General features: G+C 30.2%; 2 long non-coding RNA genes across 6 annotated transcripts; both read right to left on the reverse strand.

The window, feature by feature from the left end:
* Positions 1-5076: 5076 nt before the first annotated feature.
* LOC148209291 (uncharacterized) lies at positions 5077-6610 on the reverse strand. Its single transcript, XR_015787323.1, has 2 exons — positions 5714-6610; positions 5077-5317 (listed from the first exon to the last, which is right to left on the reverse strand). It is a non-coding gene; the product is annotated as an uncharacterized LOC148209291 (long non-coding RNA).
* Positions 6611-9682: 3072 nt separating this feature from the next.
* On the reverse strand, positions 9683-15085 carry LOC111010192 (uncharacterized). Of its 5 annotated transcripts, XR_015787032.1 has the most exons (5): positions 14728-15085; positions 14499-14596; positions 13337-13450; positions 12678-12707; positions 9683-10890 (listed from the first exon to the last, which is right to left on the reverse strand). It is a non-coding gene; the product is annotated as an uncharacterized LOC111010192 (long non-coding RNA). The 5 variants fall into 5 exon arrangements; XR_015787029.1 differs by having other exon boundaries at positions 9683-12707; positions 14728-15084; XR_015787030.1 differs by lacking the exon at positions 13337-13450 and adding an exon at positions 14200-14256 and having other exon boundaries at positions 9683-12707; positions 14728-15084.
* Positions 15086-16272: the final 1187 nt, after the last annotated feature.

Here is a 16272-nt window from a genome sequence, read left to right on the forward strand (position 1 = left end):
TCCAAGTTTAGAAAAGCTACATAAACAAGTGGGTCCGAGTTCTATTGAAACCTATTGGTTTGTTTGACGACCTTTTCTTAGCTTGCAAACCCATGAAGCGAACAAAGTTTGACATTTTAATTTAAACCACTCAAATTCAAACCATCACATTAAACACACTCTCTTAGGGTTAGGGGTGGAGTGAAAAATTAAACTGGGAAAATGAGCGAGTAAAACATGTTTAAAGGACAATTGGTAAGGCACGTGTAGTAAAATTATAGAGATCAAGTTGAAATTATTAAAACTATAAAAACCAAATTGATAATAAACCCAAATCACAATCAAAGACTAAGTTTTAGGTTAATTAACTTAGAAATTTGATCAATGTCGTGTTTAATACACGTTCCTTAGCTTTAAAAAAATGTCTAACATGTCTCTCACTTTTAAAAAAATATTCAGAAAATAGAATAATCTTTAATTTTATATCTATTTGATATCTAAATAATTCATTGAATTAAAAATTGTTTAAACATAAAATTTAAAACCTGTCTATTAAACACAACATTAAAAATTGACAAAAAAAAAACTTATAAATAGCGGTGAGATACCACTTAAAACTTTGTAGTACTAAATTAGTAATTTAATTTAAGATTTTAAGTTATTAGAAAAAACGAGGAGGGCAGGAGAATGTTTTGGGAAAATAATGAGAGAGAGAGAGAGAAAGAGACGGGAGAGGGAGAGGAGATAGGGTTAGGGCAGAATAAAGGGGCAGTGTCCTTTATGCCTAACATATATTTTTGACTCGCCTTTGACCCTATAAATTATTTATTTATTTATCTATTATCCAATATATAAATATAAATATATAGTCTATTTTCTGAGCTGACACTGCCACGTGCCACCACCATTTCAAAACTCACAGCCCCTTCAACGGTGGTCCAATATCAAACCCTTTACCTCTCTCTCTCTGTTGAGACTTGAGAGAGATTCGACATGGGAGAGATTTTGCTTTTTTTTTTGGGTTATTAAAAAAATATCGTTAGTTCTTGTAATTTAATATATATTTAATAATTTAGTTGATATAATTTAAAATTTACAACAATTTAATCTTTGTTAGAAAAATATTGTTAATATTGGATAAAATTTATGATATGTACTCATATGGTGTAGATCAATAAAATGAGTGAAATGTATTTATACACTACAAAAACTAAATTATTATATAACAAGAATGTACGACTTAAATTTGATGAGACTTTTTATGATAAATAATTAAATGTGTATAAATTTTTTATGTATTTATTTTTTAGTCTAGAAATTAAGCGAGGAGGATTGAGCATCAACAATTTTCTAAAATCAATTGTCAATGGGAGAGTAGCTCATTGGTAGGATTGAACATCAACAATTTTCTATTGTCAATGGGAGAGTAGCTCATTGGTCTTTGACCGGATCTCATTTTGGACCGGATACTTGTTTGAGTTTTTTGGACTTTGATACTATATCAATACTCATAGGTTCATTTCAAGATTAATTTAAAATAAAAGAAGTAGTCCGTATCTAATAAAAACTTATATAAAATCTTTTCTTTTAACATTCTCTAATTAGACTGGTCGTAGTCCCTCCTTCCTTTGTTCTTCGTTCTATCCTGACTCTTGATTTTGAGAGAGAGATTACCCTCATCTCATCAGCTCGTGTGTGTAGAGAGAGAGGAAGAAGATTCCCTTTTTACCCTGTTTATGTCTTCAGCAGATCAGGGCAGAGAGGCAGTAAGCAAGTAAGAAGAGGGCATAGTAATAATCATAACCTCTCACTTTCATAGCTCTCTCTGGGTTGGTGGTGCAGAATGCAGATCATATATGCAGATTTAAATATAAATTATAAATAAAATATATATATATATATATATAATATTTTGTGTGGCCTTTACTTTTTACCAGAATCATTTGCTTTGGGTTTGGCATTGCTTTTTTGGGTCAGGGCTCAGCCCTGGCCAGACGTGTGTGTTTCACCCTACCTCAGCCTCATATCATTTGATATCCACTTACCTTTTTTTTTTTTTTCCTAATTTTCCCTCTTCCAATATTCCACTCGCAAAAATAAAGTGGAAACTTTGCTTTAATTCATAATTATATCTCCTGAACTTTTATAATTGAAAAATTATATATACAAATGGTTGAATGTGACATATATCACATATTCAATTAAATTATACTCATATTAGATATTATTCAATGATATTGTTAGATGACATATCCTTGTATGTCACGTGTCAAAAGACAATGGTTGGAAAGTTTACTAAACCAAAGGGAAACGATAATACTTTGGTAGTTATATTCGAAGTATATGGGTGTACTCCAAAGTTCCTCCACACAAGTTGAGATAACCGTTCAGTCGCTCCACTAACTACACCAGTAAATTTAACATTGGAGTTTATGGTAATGTACTGCTACGTGGTCAAACAACAGTTACAATTGTCGTTCACATAAATACTAGAGGTAACTCTACATGAATTTGATAGCAAATTATATATGGAACAGTTCAACTCTATACTAACTTAAGTTTCAGAGTGCTCACTCCTGTTTTGCATGTAATGAACTTGATTATTCTTTAAAGACCTTATGTGCAATCAAATCCCGACGGAAACAAATATATTTTTACGTATTTTTGAAACTTCAATTGAATTTCAAAAACTTGTGTGCGTATTTTTTCAGTATAATAATTTGGGGATATGGGGATCAAATCTCCAACCTCGAATGAAAGAATACATATCAATTATCATTGAACTATGTTCATATTGCAACTTGTGTGTGTATTAATGTGAGTTTTTTTAATAAAACATGTGGGGGCGGAGGATCGAACTCACAACCTCTTAATTTGAGATATATGTCCATTATTGCTGAACTATGCTCGTTTTAACTAGTAACATGGTTAATAAACCAACAAAATACGTGTTTTAATATTGGGAAAATTTAAGCAAAGTTTTTAATTTAATTTAAAAGTAAAAAACATGAAAGGTGGAGCATTGGAAAATTCCATCATATATACTTGAAAACATTAGGCAGACCAAAGAATAAGTTAATAAAATGACAAAGAAACAGCTTGTTAATGAGACAAAAAATAAAAATGAAAATTTTCTCTCTCTAAATAATTTAATCTCTCTCTTTCAATTGTTACCGCACCACAAATTTGTCCAAATTCTGAAACATTCGTCTTTTCATTTTAATCTCTTTTGTCCTTAAAAAACGTTACACATGACAAATATAAAACTTGTTGGCAAGGAATCAGATTATATTTTATAGGTAAATTCGTTGGCGGGTGAAATTATAAATTTAGTCCCTAAATAATTTTTAATGTCGTGTCAATCAAGTCCTCAACCTTAAAACGTGTCTAATAGGATCTTGATCTTTTAATTTTTGTTTTTAAAATTGAAAAGTTTAAGACAGGTTAGATAGAATCTATTTGTTTATTGGTTAAGTTACAAGTAATCATCCAAAAACTTGACAAGTCTAATAGGTTTTGTGTCTGATAGAACGCGTTTAATCTTTAATTTTATGTCCAGTAGATATATGAAATTTATAAAATGTTTAATCTAACAAGTCACAAATACATATTAGAAAAAAAAATCTTATTATATACTTTTAAAGTTTAGGATATTTTTGATAAAAATTAAAAGTTCAACGCTTGTAATTTAACCTTATCTATTATAAATTACATGAAGTTTTTTTAGTCTAAGTAAAAGATGAAGATTTATCAACCTTCTCTATAAGAGGTTATCAATGCATTGAATAGATTTTCCGATCCCAAAATTTATAAATCTATACTTTAGTAAAGGCTCAAATTTAAGCATTCCATAATTATTTAAATGGTTAGATTATGGGTTTAGAGGCCTAAAATTTTATTTATTTATAAACTTTTTTTTAACCATTAAACCTTGGAAGCTTAAGTCTAGTCTTTGGAATATTATTGTCTATTTTGTTTATTATAGACTATTAATAATAAAATTCAAAATCTTATATCTTATACTTCAAGTTTTTTTTTAGTGTTTAAAAATACTAATGAGAGAGATGGAGTGGGAGAGAGAAAAACATAAATTCTAAAGATAACTTGGATATTATTAGAAAAAAAATAAAGGTCAAATATCCTCTAGAAAAAATTTCTTCCACACTTTTTTATATATATAGATTTCTAAAATTGTATAAAATTTTTAGAAATAACATAGTTTCTTGTTTTTTATTTTCCTTTCCAATTTTTTTCCAAAACATTAAAAAATATTTATACTAGCATTCTTTACTGCATATAAATACTAATTTGAAAAATAAATATAACATACAAAATTGAAAAGAAAATAATTATCAAACACACTTTTATTTTCATTTATTAATAAAACAATAAACAATAATGTTATTATGCATTTTTTCTTCTTTTAACTACTAATTTTATTGTATATAATGTACTAAGTCCCTATCCCTGTTGAAATCGATAATAAAAGACAAGTCGCTCAAATATATTTAACTTTAATATAAAGTACAAATTACGTCAACTGTAATTCTTATTTATTTAACCAATAAATAGGTGTTACAAAAAATACAATTTTTCATGACATGTCGGCTTTGAAAATCTATATATTTATTTTGGTCTTTGATTATTTTATATATTCTATAAGTTGATTATAATATTTTAAATATTGTGTTTACGTCCTCAACCTTTCATAAAAACTTATTTTCTTATTTATTGCAAAATTTTCTTATTACCGTTATAGGAAATCTTAAGTTGACTAAAAAAAATTGATATAAATATGACTGAAAATAAAGTCCCTCAGACTTCAATGGGGATATAAAAATCTAAGTTTAATTACCAAAAAATATTTTTTTTCGTTAAATTATAAATTTAGTCTTAAAAACTTTTTAAGTCTAAAAAATTCCAATTAAACCCTGCATTTTGAGTTAGGCTTATATATAATCTATGCTATTAACGTCATTATCAAAATACTGACATGATATGCACATTACATAATCTTTGGTAAGGTGGGATTGTACAAATGCGATAGATGGTTGGATAGATAATGAACATGTCACATCAACATTTTTTGTTCATATATATTCATAAAATTCACGGTCGGACTAAGTCTATTAATTTGCACCAAATGTACCTCATACAAAATTAGAAATGAAAAAAAATTATTCAAAAGGAACAAATCAAGAGATAAAATAAACACACCAACCAAAACAATAACTCAATTAGCCTCCAAGGAGCACTTCGATTGGCTTAGTTTTCTCGGTCCTACTAATTTAGAAGTCTCAAATTTGAAGCCCATGTCTTGAAGCAGATGAGGATGACCCTGGATATAGAAGAAAAAAAGTTCGAAAGCACTAATCGAACCTCGACCACTCCACATTGATAACAATAAAACATACTCAAGTATTTAATAAGATATATCAATAACTTTTTCTAAACATCAAACGTTTGAATCTCGATTCTAAAAGATCCAATGTTCGAATCTCGATCCGTGCATATCATTTAATATAAAGTATTATTAAAATGTAGACTCTTTTTAAATAGAGGGAATGAAGGAGGAGACAAAGCGTGCGATGAAATGGACGGCCGCCGATGAGAAGAAACACAAAAACTCGCAGGGGTTTATAACTTCCATGGCGTGTCAGTCCTTCATCTCTCTCTCCACATATAATTGAAAATGTAAAAAATTAAAAAAAAAAGGGGGGTTTAAAGTTTTTACCGTCAATTTGAACCAATAGATCCACGGTTAGATTTGCTTTTTTCTCTCTGCACGCAGACTCCTCGTTTTCCTGCGAAAATTGCGTTATTAACAAATTAAACCTCTCGGAACAAAATTTTACTTTTTAACTTTTCCACCCTCTTCTTCTTTCTTCCTCCTCATCATCTGCAAAATTCTCCCAAAACCCTAATTTCTTCCTTTTTCCAGAAGATGGGAGATTAATAGAAACCCTAGAGGGGGGATTTTTGTATTTTGAACCTGCATCGAACAAATAACACATCCAATTATATCGTTCCAGTCCCTCGAATGATTTTATGATCTTCTTCGCTCGGGAGGAACCCTAATAACAAAAATTGAGAGAGAGAAAGGAGAAAGAGATGGTAAAATATGCATGGCTCCTCATACGCCATGTGCAGAGGCCATCGGAGAGTCGATAAGCTCCACAAATGGCATACAGGGAGCCAGGCACATACACAACAAATATTCCTCTAATCCCACCATTAACCTTGCATGGCACTCTCTGTAACCAAATTCCAGAAATAGTTCAGCAGTTAAAATATCTCTAATTTTTTCAGAAACGTCGTAACTTCAGGGGGTCTGGACTCCATTCAATAGAAGAAGATGGGTTTGGTGTGTTCTTGGCCAAAAGCTAGCTAGCTAGCCTTCAACATGATCCTAGAGAGAGAGAAAGAGGGAGAGGAGAGGGAGATAGATGGGAAGAATTGAGAAGGGGGTGAAGAGAGGAAGATGGGGAGGTATATATTCAGAAGGGGAAGGGGGATTAGAGAGAGAGAGAGAGAGAGAGAGAGAGGAGAGAGAGAGAGAGAGATTGCTTGGTCATGAGATCAAAGGAAATGAAAAGAGAGAAATGAGAAATTTAGGCCCACAAAAACCCTATAGAATTGGCATAAAACATGCAAGCAAACAAGTGGGCTAAACTTAGGGAATTAAGGAAGCTTAATGTATGGTGGGGTTTGTGTGTAGTTTTTCATGGGGGGAAAGGGAAAATTATAATGAAATCAAATCAAAATGAGGGCTAGAAAGGAGCTAATTTCTTTAATTTCTTCTCTCTTTTTGTGGGGTTGTAATTGCATCCTCATCTTTTGCTTCTAAATATAGGCACATCTCTCCCACACAAAAATTCCTTACTCATTCTAGAGAGAGAAAACATCATCATAATCATTTAGAGAGATAAACAACGAGAAATGAAACGTATTAAATATGTCTGTCTTTCGTTAATCCACTCGATGAATGGTTAGAAAACAGTGTTTTACGATCTTTGATCTATAATTGATGAGATCTAACTGTGTAAAATTCGTGGGTAGCACTGTTTCAGCCATATCTGATAATCTCGACTCGAGAGAGGATGTATTAGGAACCACGCAAGTTCCTAAGCAAAAGGGATTGAGATCTCTCTCCTTTTCTTTGGTGTATCATAAAAGCAAAAATTGCTTTTGTATTCTGAATCTCATTTTGTCTTGGAGTGTTTGGAAACACATATGATTCCTCTATCTCCCACTTCCCTAATTTGCATTTCTTTTATGCCTTTCTAACTTCGATTAAACCATTAAAAAATGGGGAAGATATGGAAAATACCATAAAGTATCAATCCATCACACCCTCTTTTATTTTTCTCCACATCACTTTTATTTTTTTTATTTCCATCACATTTCTTTATTTTATTAAAAAATTAATGAAAGACAGAGATTTCCACTTGCTTTATTCTCTTCCCCCCTTATTTACAAATCTAAATGGTTTCTCCTACCCCATTAGAAAACCTAATTCACTGGCTCATCAACTTTTAAAATACACTTTTTTGTCCATTCTCACATACCCATTTTGATATATATATATATATAATTATTTTTTGGTCATGTGTTTAATTTGGATAACCAAATTTTAGAATAATTAGCTAAGGGAGTGATTGATGATCAGTAATTATCCATAATTAGGTCAAAATAGATTATATGTCTTTCTTGTTTTCTTTACAAAGTTGTCACATCCTAAGGAAGAAAATAACCCAGTTTGATCAAATAAAATAATTGGTTTGGTTCATATAATTTAAAACATGAAAACCCTTGATTGGTCGAATTTGCTACTTTTTAAGTCATCTGCCACATCAACCATCAAAACTAGTCAAGATTAGAGGTAGAAAGACACAAATTAAAGTTAATTATTATCAACTCCACCAAAATTAATCTAATGATCGTGTCGTGCTATAGTGATAGTAATTAAATAGAAGCATAATCCAAAGTCCAAATAACTTAATTGAAACTTTTTATTGGTTTTTTTTTCTGATTTATTTGAAGAATTTGAAACTGTAGAATTCCCCATATGATGTCTAGGGTAATTTGTATGAATATATATGGTGAAGGTTTTGTTTGAGTTTTTTGGTCAGAAAAATCATATGTTTTGTAATTGAAATCACTGTGTATTGTTTCAATGAATAGTCAATGTCTGCACAAGAATCTTTAGCTGTCAAAACAATGCTCTTCCAACGAGAGGTTTTTTAGGGCAGGCATAAGGGGGAAAAATGGACAGTGTCAGATCCAAAATATTTAATTAAAAGAAATATATTGAAAACTTTTATTAAATATTTTAATTATAGTCAAATAGAAATGTGTAATGTAAAAAAAATGTGTAATATAGTTAATCTGATTATTGAAGGTCGTCCAGTGTTTACTAATAATTTTTCATCCAAATGATTTTGATCCAAAGATTATTCATTTACTTGAATATTATTCAATAGAATTGCTAAAGATAGTTGTTTTTTTTTGGGGTAAATTTTAAAGAGAGATGGGGTTTTGAGAAATATTTATTTAGTTTTATTAAATTTTAGAAAAGTTAAAATTTAGTTAAGGTTCCAGAATCTGTTATATAGAAATTGATTATATAATTAACTAAAAAAAGTATTATTTTATGATTTAGCAGACATTTTTTCTTTTTATATATACTGAGTACATGCGCCGAAAGGCAAATTTCAAGCAGTTCATGTAGCCTAGACAGCTACTTAGGGATGGTTCCTCATTCAATTAATTTAAAATAAATTTTTAATACCTTTCGTTATGTTGAAATCGTACTCTCAGAAAATCAATATCCTATTTCTGTCCTTGTGTTTTTATTTATTTATTCTAATGATTCCAATTTCCAATGAAATGTAACTAGACTGATGGACTATTAGTAAACAATAAGTTAAATTGTACATTTATTTATTCTATTTTAGAAATTACATCTAGTTAGTTTTAAACATTGAAAATCTTATAATACATGATTACAAGTATTATTATTACTATAATTAGAATGGTTTAAAATGCTAATCTAAAAAATAGTTAAAATTGTTTGTCTCGTCGTTGAATATGTTTTCTTAGCTCCAATTTTACATCATTTACATCATTAATACACAAGATATTAAATCATCTTTGGACATGCACCTACATATTCATGAAATAGAATTCGATACGATGAGATAAAATGAGAGGGATGCAATTAAAGACATGAAAATCAATGCGCCAATATTTTCAATTTTAGAAAAATATATATGTTGTTTTTTAAGTGCGTAAAAAATTCACTTTTCTATAAATGCATATTAGTTTTTTAAAAAAAAACTTACAAAATGGAAGTAACAATTAATTTTAAGTCAAACTTCTGTGTTATTAGATTTGCATATCTCAGGCCATAAATGGATACATCTCAACTCAACATTATGTAAATCTAAAAACACAACCTCTTGATCGGACATATATGTCAATTACTATTAAGCTATTATCGACCATAAATTTAAATTTATGAAACTTATTACAAATCACAAAAAAGCATATATAAATCAAATATGAATTACACAAACTCAGAGAGCAATAATAACATAAACATAGAATAAAACTCATAATGAAAATCATGATCATGACCATGACCAGTCAAAATATCATGAGAGAGAGAGGGGGGATTAGGGAAAAGATAAAAAGCAAGAAATGGGAGAGCGAATATTCAAAGACATACTTTTTTCTGCAGTCGAAGAACACCCATTTGCCCACTTTGGAATGAAACAAAAGATTTGCGAATAATGTAGAGAGAGAGAGGGGGAGGAGAGAGGAGAGAGATTTGCAATGCAATGCAATACAAAGCAAAAAGGCTGCAGTAATAGTGCAGAGGGGAAAGAAATTGGTTTCCCACTGTGGGCTGTGGCTGTGTGGCTGTGGCTGTGGGCTTACCTTTCCATGAATGTAGAAAATGGTAAACGATCAAAAGGAAAGCAAACCAAACCCATATTTGCAAAATGGCAGCACAACTACAAAAGCTGTATCGTTTAGAGCTTTGGAAGTAACAAGTGTGGGAATCCCTGCCCTGTCAGAATATATATATCAGAATTTTGTTATCTTTTGCATTACTCTACCCCTTTCACCCTAATACTTGATATCTCCCTAATCTATATTACCCTAATTCACAATTTCAACTTTCTATACATGAAGTAGCTACATGATACATGAAATCCAACTCTGTTCATTTTTAAGGATCAAAAGATAAGAGACCTAACAAGGGGGTTACAAATATGCATGACCTACTCTAGTTATTTTGAAATAGAACTTATCACAGTCCAAAAACTAGCTCAAGTGAGCATCTGGTAAAAAAAATGAGATTCGATCAAAATCGATGAGTCAAAAGAACCATGATCTTGAAGGGCATATTAAGAATCTCACGTTGAAAATATAAAAGATCTAATAAGGATTTATAATAGTCATACTACTTCTCTCATTGTCAGAGATAAAACCCATGAATATTAATAGTTAATCGACAAAATCCAATTCTAATCATCGACAAAATACACTTATTTCTTTTCTTTTAGAATGGCTCAGCTAAGAATTTTCAAGGGTGAAATAAAGAAATTTGAATTAAGAGGTGTGAGAGAGAGGAGTGTGTGTGTGGGTGTGGGTGTGTGTAAGGTACATGGGGTGTGGTTTTGTTTTGTAATCTTCTGTGGTTCTACACGCCTCGATCTTCACAGAAAAACAAACCCATTCATGCACCCACCTGTTGGCAATATCTTCATCATGGCAAGTTTATATATAGTTTGCCTCAGACCATCATGTGCTGCTCTACAATCTCTCTCTTCCTCTCCCCTCTTTCTCTCTCTAGCCCCACAAGCAACAGCTACTAGACATACTCTTTTATACTTACACACCCTAAAGAAACATTAGACCCAAAAAAAAAACAAAGAATGTTAGGGTTTTATGGTTTTTATAACCCTAGCTAGGCTAGCTGGTGTGTAGTTTAGTTCAAAGTTTGAGTTGGAAAATTAAAATTTTTGCAAGTCTGTTTTCTAGTTTAGTTGGGTGGTTTTTTCTTTTCTTTTCTGTTTTGTTTGTTTAGGTGGTGCATTGGTGATTTGTAAAATTAAGTGAGCATAACCGAAGAGGTGGATGAAAAATACTCGCCTACACATTTGCTAACAATGACTCCTGTTGACCTTTTATATCTTTATTGGCTCAAAAGATTGTCACATTGAAAAAAATTAATAGGATCGGAACTACTACTGACCAGTGTATAGATGTAAAATTTTCTAATATTTTTGTGGAAGAAATATGTACTCATGTAGTGTTAGAAATTTTTTTTACGTGGAACTAGTAGTAAGAGATGAGATTATTAAATATAATTTAAAACGATTTAGTCCTACGGTACACTTCAAACTTATAAATTAATGTTAGATATTTTTTACTGGATGTTTGTTTGAGTTTTTTAACTAATATGATACCACATCATATCTGATTACACCGGCCACCAATAAACTTAAAGCCTTAAATTTAAGTTAACGAGTTAAATTAAATTTAATCATTTATATTAAATGTCTAACGATATCAAATATCAATTATCTCAGCTACAAGAGCTATCCCTAGATCTCTATAAAGGTTCCAAGAAAATATACAACAGAGGCAACACAAATTAGCTAGTCACCAGTGTGCTTCATGTGCTGATGTGTAGTCTCCAATCCACTATACATCAGTTTGATGAATATTTAAGAGTGAGTTTAAAACGAGTTTTGATAATTAATAATGATTTTTAGTGGCACATTTTTTTTTTCTGTTAGCACTAATTAAGTCTTTTAAATTCAGAAAATCATTTTTAATTATATAACTACTCTCTTCCAAATTTTTTTCAAAATTTTAAAAAGTGATTTTAAGCTAACCCCTTGCCAGACCTACACATGATACACTATACAGGCTAACGCCAGTTTACTGGAGATTGAGGGACCATAAATCAAACTGTACTTCCATAATCCAATATTGTCCTTCTTATAAGGACCACTGCATTTTTTTCCTTTTCTTTGTTTCGTGATTTATTAATGGCTTTGTGTCCGTTTATTTTTAAAAACGTGACTGAAACTGCAACAAAGCAGAACAAATTTGGATTAACTCAACCACGGTTACTCTTTTGAGTTAGAAAAAAAACAATGGTTAATTAGGCCTTCTAATCTCATGGGTTACTTCGGCTCATTTCATAAGTTGTTTTAGAGGTTGTTACTTTCGTTTCACAAATACGAAAACTGAAAAGCGAAACATATTGTATCCTAGATGAATATAGGTGTTAAGCTTTAAATTATTATTATTGGTCTTGTTATTAGTCTTTAGGGTTGATTAGTCTTTTTTATTATATAGAGTTTAGCTTTATATAAACATCATATAGTGTTAGTAGCTTAGGATTATTGGTTTAATCCCAAAAAAAAAAACACTTATTATTATCGGTTTTTTCCCTTTATGTTAATAAAGATGCTCTAGTTTTCTTTCTACGTTTTCAACGGCGACATTTGCCTTTTACTTGGTGTATTGTTTAGACTATTGATTGAGAAAATATACAAAAAGAGTTTTTTTTTGGGATAAGATATGCAGGTCGAATATATAATGTATATAATAGAAAAAAATTAGATAGCCATTATATCTAACAAAAATTACCATGAAGAAAACAGAGAAAGTACCTGAAATACGTAGAGATAGGATCATATTACCTGCAAATATGTAATTCACATTCTGTCAAATAATAATAATAATAAATAACCTATGCAAAAAAAATAGTAAAAATAATAAATAGAAATATATAATTACCGAAAACTTTAAAATAAATAAATATGTATCACGTGCACTTAGTAGCTCTTAAATGTGCATCTAACTCTTATGTTGATGTTTTTCTCAAAAAAAAAAATAAATAAATAAATTTAACTTATACGCCGAATGTACAATAATTTGGAGATATGGGGATTGAACCCCAATCTTAAGAGAATAAGTATATATCAATTACTACTAAATTATATTCATATTGATACTTATACACGAATGTTGTTATACGTGGGTTAACAACCTAAGATAGCGGCTATTTTCCAATTTTAAACTCCAAAGTGACTTCGGCTTAATTTTCTGTATTCTCCTGTCATAAAAGCTAGTGGACTCCACATGACCCAGAATTCTATTGGGCTATGATCCATCCGGCCCAATGATAATAAAGCCTACGGATAAAATACAGTAATCTTCGATGAGGAAAATATTTACAATATATACAATATGAATACAAATTTTCAAATACCAGTAAGAAACACATGCACATGAAATGCATAAGCAGAGCAGAGGAAGAAGAAGTTACTAGGCTCAATTAGAAAAGCTCAAAATTCAGATGGAGAACGAGGCACATGTAGAGAGAGAAGGCCAATCGCCGGTTTGGGGATTGGAATGGGCCTCTTTTGACGATTCAATTAATCTGTAATGTTTAATTAATCGAATACTTTAAACCATTATTATTTTGTAATCTTAAATTTGATTTAGACATTTTAAAAGTTTAGATATCAAAATATAATAAAACTAAAAATTGAGTCAACAAAATAATATTTAAATTTTATGTGACAATCGCCCATATGAGCTTAATTAATCAGCAAAATACCTTACTCCTTTCAGGTAAATTATTTAAAGGAAAAATATTAGTTAAAGTATATTACTAACCGTGATTAATGAGTTTGAGCTATATCCAAAAAGTATATTACTAACCGTGATTAATGAGTTTGACTAATTGATTTATGATTCTTGCATTTTAGTAAACAAAAGAAATAAAAAATTTCATAATCATCTTTGAAGTAAACAGAATTTATATCATCTATCTTATACCAATTTAATAAATTTTACTACAAATATGAAAGATTAAAATTAAAATAAGAACAATCACACCACTCATACGTAATCTTAAGCTCGTCATCAGCTTTCTATGAACTACGACTATAGTAATCTTAAGCTCGTCATCAGCTTTCTATGAACTACGACTATATTTCTCTATACTTGAACTTGGAGTGATGGTCATAATTAAGTTCTCATGATTAATGGTAGAATATCATATAATAATTTCATCAACATTTATTCATTTTTATTAATATACTAATATTTTAAAGCATAGACATAAAAAGATTAAAGCATAAACCTTTCAACAAAAAATACTAAAAAAAAAACTTCCTTACTAACCATAGCTAATTTCTACTCCCTATGTCCTGGGTTCGAATTCAACCCTCCATATAATATCTACAAATATATAAATATATATAAGTTCGTAACTGTATAATTCATATTTAAAGTGAGATATCTAATTTAAATTTATTTTCTCACGAATTTACGTGTATTATATATTTAACTACTATTTTCCATTAACATTTTTGTTCCCATCAAAACTAACACCTACTTGACCAGGTTTTTTTTCAACTGAAAATTGATAGCTCCGAGTCTAAATTTAAGAAGCCGAAAACAAAGGATGATAAAAGCCTAACCTCATCAATCTATGAAGAGCAGCAGATTCAAACGTTTCCATCTCCATCGCTTCAATCCCACCGGCCACCGCCTAGCTGAAGAAGTAACAAACAAATGTCTATTCCGCGCGCCGAGTAATTCCACCGCATTTCCAGAGCAATATATAATATATCAGAAGGAGCAGAAACAGAAGATCGCATTAACACAATAAATAAAGAAGAGAGGGCATGAATCTATAAAGAAACTCACCAAACCGCGACAAAGGCAATAAATCTGCATATGAAATCCCAAACCTCCTGATCGATACTCCGATCCATCAAATTAAAGAAGATCGCGAAGCAATCGTCGCCAAAAATTCGGAATCGTTACAGAATCGAAACGCAAATCTACAATTGAATGTAAGATTCCTTCATAAACCTTCAATCTCTGAAGCGTTCTTGCTACTTTTGAATCGGTTGATTCTACTCTGCGCGTGATATTCCAATTTCATAGAGCTAGGGTTCAGGAGCCCCGCCTTAATTTAGAGAGAGAAACAATATTCGATTCTGATTGGAAAGCAGAGGCAAACCGGAATATAAGAGAGGGGAAAAGAGAAGAGAGGCGCGCGCACGGTACACTCGATAAAAGGAAAATAGAAACTTAAGTGCGAAGAAATCGGTGTAGTTTGGCGCCAAGATGAATAAATATTTAAAACTCAAGTCTTATATAGTTAACTAGATAAAATACTAATTCCTATCCATAATTTGATTTCTATAAATCCAGTATTTATTGAAGTAAATAAAATTAGAAAAATTAATTCGCTATCAATCAATATTCAAAATCATAACCAAAGTGAGTCTGACTCAATATTAATCGGCATAATCAAGAGGTTGTGAGTTCGATCCTTCACCCCACATATTTTACTAAATCATATATAATATATATATCATAAAAATTTACTTGAAATTTGCTAAAACTTTTATTATTATTATATTTTTTTAGATAGAATATATTTTTGGTCATTGAGATTTAGATTTACTTTGTATTTGGTGTCTGAATTAAAAAAATAATCATTTTTTGTCCTTGATATTTAAATTTAGTTTTATTTTGGTTATTGAAGTTTCTAAAGTGAGGTGTTTAGTCCTTTAAGTTTGAATTTAGTTTTTAATTGGTCCTTTAAGTTTGAATTTGATATTGGTCTGGAGATTTTCCAATCTCTTTGGCCTAAATAATAAAGTTTAGTCAAAATATGGTTAATTGTGATATCATCGTTTTGTTAGGTTAATTAATGATGACTCAACTTAAAAGACCAATCAAAATTCAAATTCAAACTTTAGGGATCAATTTGAAACCAATATAAAACCTCACGAACCAATTAAAAATTAAATTTAGGGATCAAATGTCATTTTTGAAATGTAAAGAGAATCTGAAGGACAAAAACGATAATTTTTTTTTGAAAAGGAAAACCAAATAAAAATAAATTCTAAATGTCAGAGAACAAAAAGTGTATTTTACTTTTTTTTTTTTTTTCTCCACACTATTTGGAAATAGCACTGGAATTCCGAGTTCAAAAATAATATTCAATTTCAGATTAAAATCAATTAACCAATTATGTATTATCACGATGTATGGTGTAGGGATCTCTTTTTTTTTCTTTTTTTAAATAACATATTACTATTAATATTGGGAATTTGTTAAATAGTTTTTGGTTCAATTATTTTAATTTATAAATTTTCTTTAAATAGTGGCTCTAGGCTCATGTATACATACATTGTAATAATTAGTTTCAATCATGAGTAACTATTTATTTTGATG

The sequence above is a fragment of the Momordica charantia genome (assembly GCF_013281855.1).
Source record: "Momordica charantia cultivar OHB3-1 chromosome 9 unlocalized genomic scaffold, Mcharantia_2.0 BLBB01000009.1, whole genome shotgun sequence".
Taxonomy (NCBI): Eukaryota; Viridiplantae; Streptophyta; class Magnoliopsida; order Cucurbitales; family Cucurbitaceae; genus Momordica; species Momordica charantia.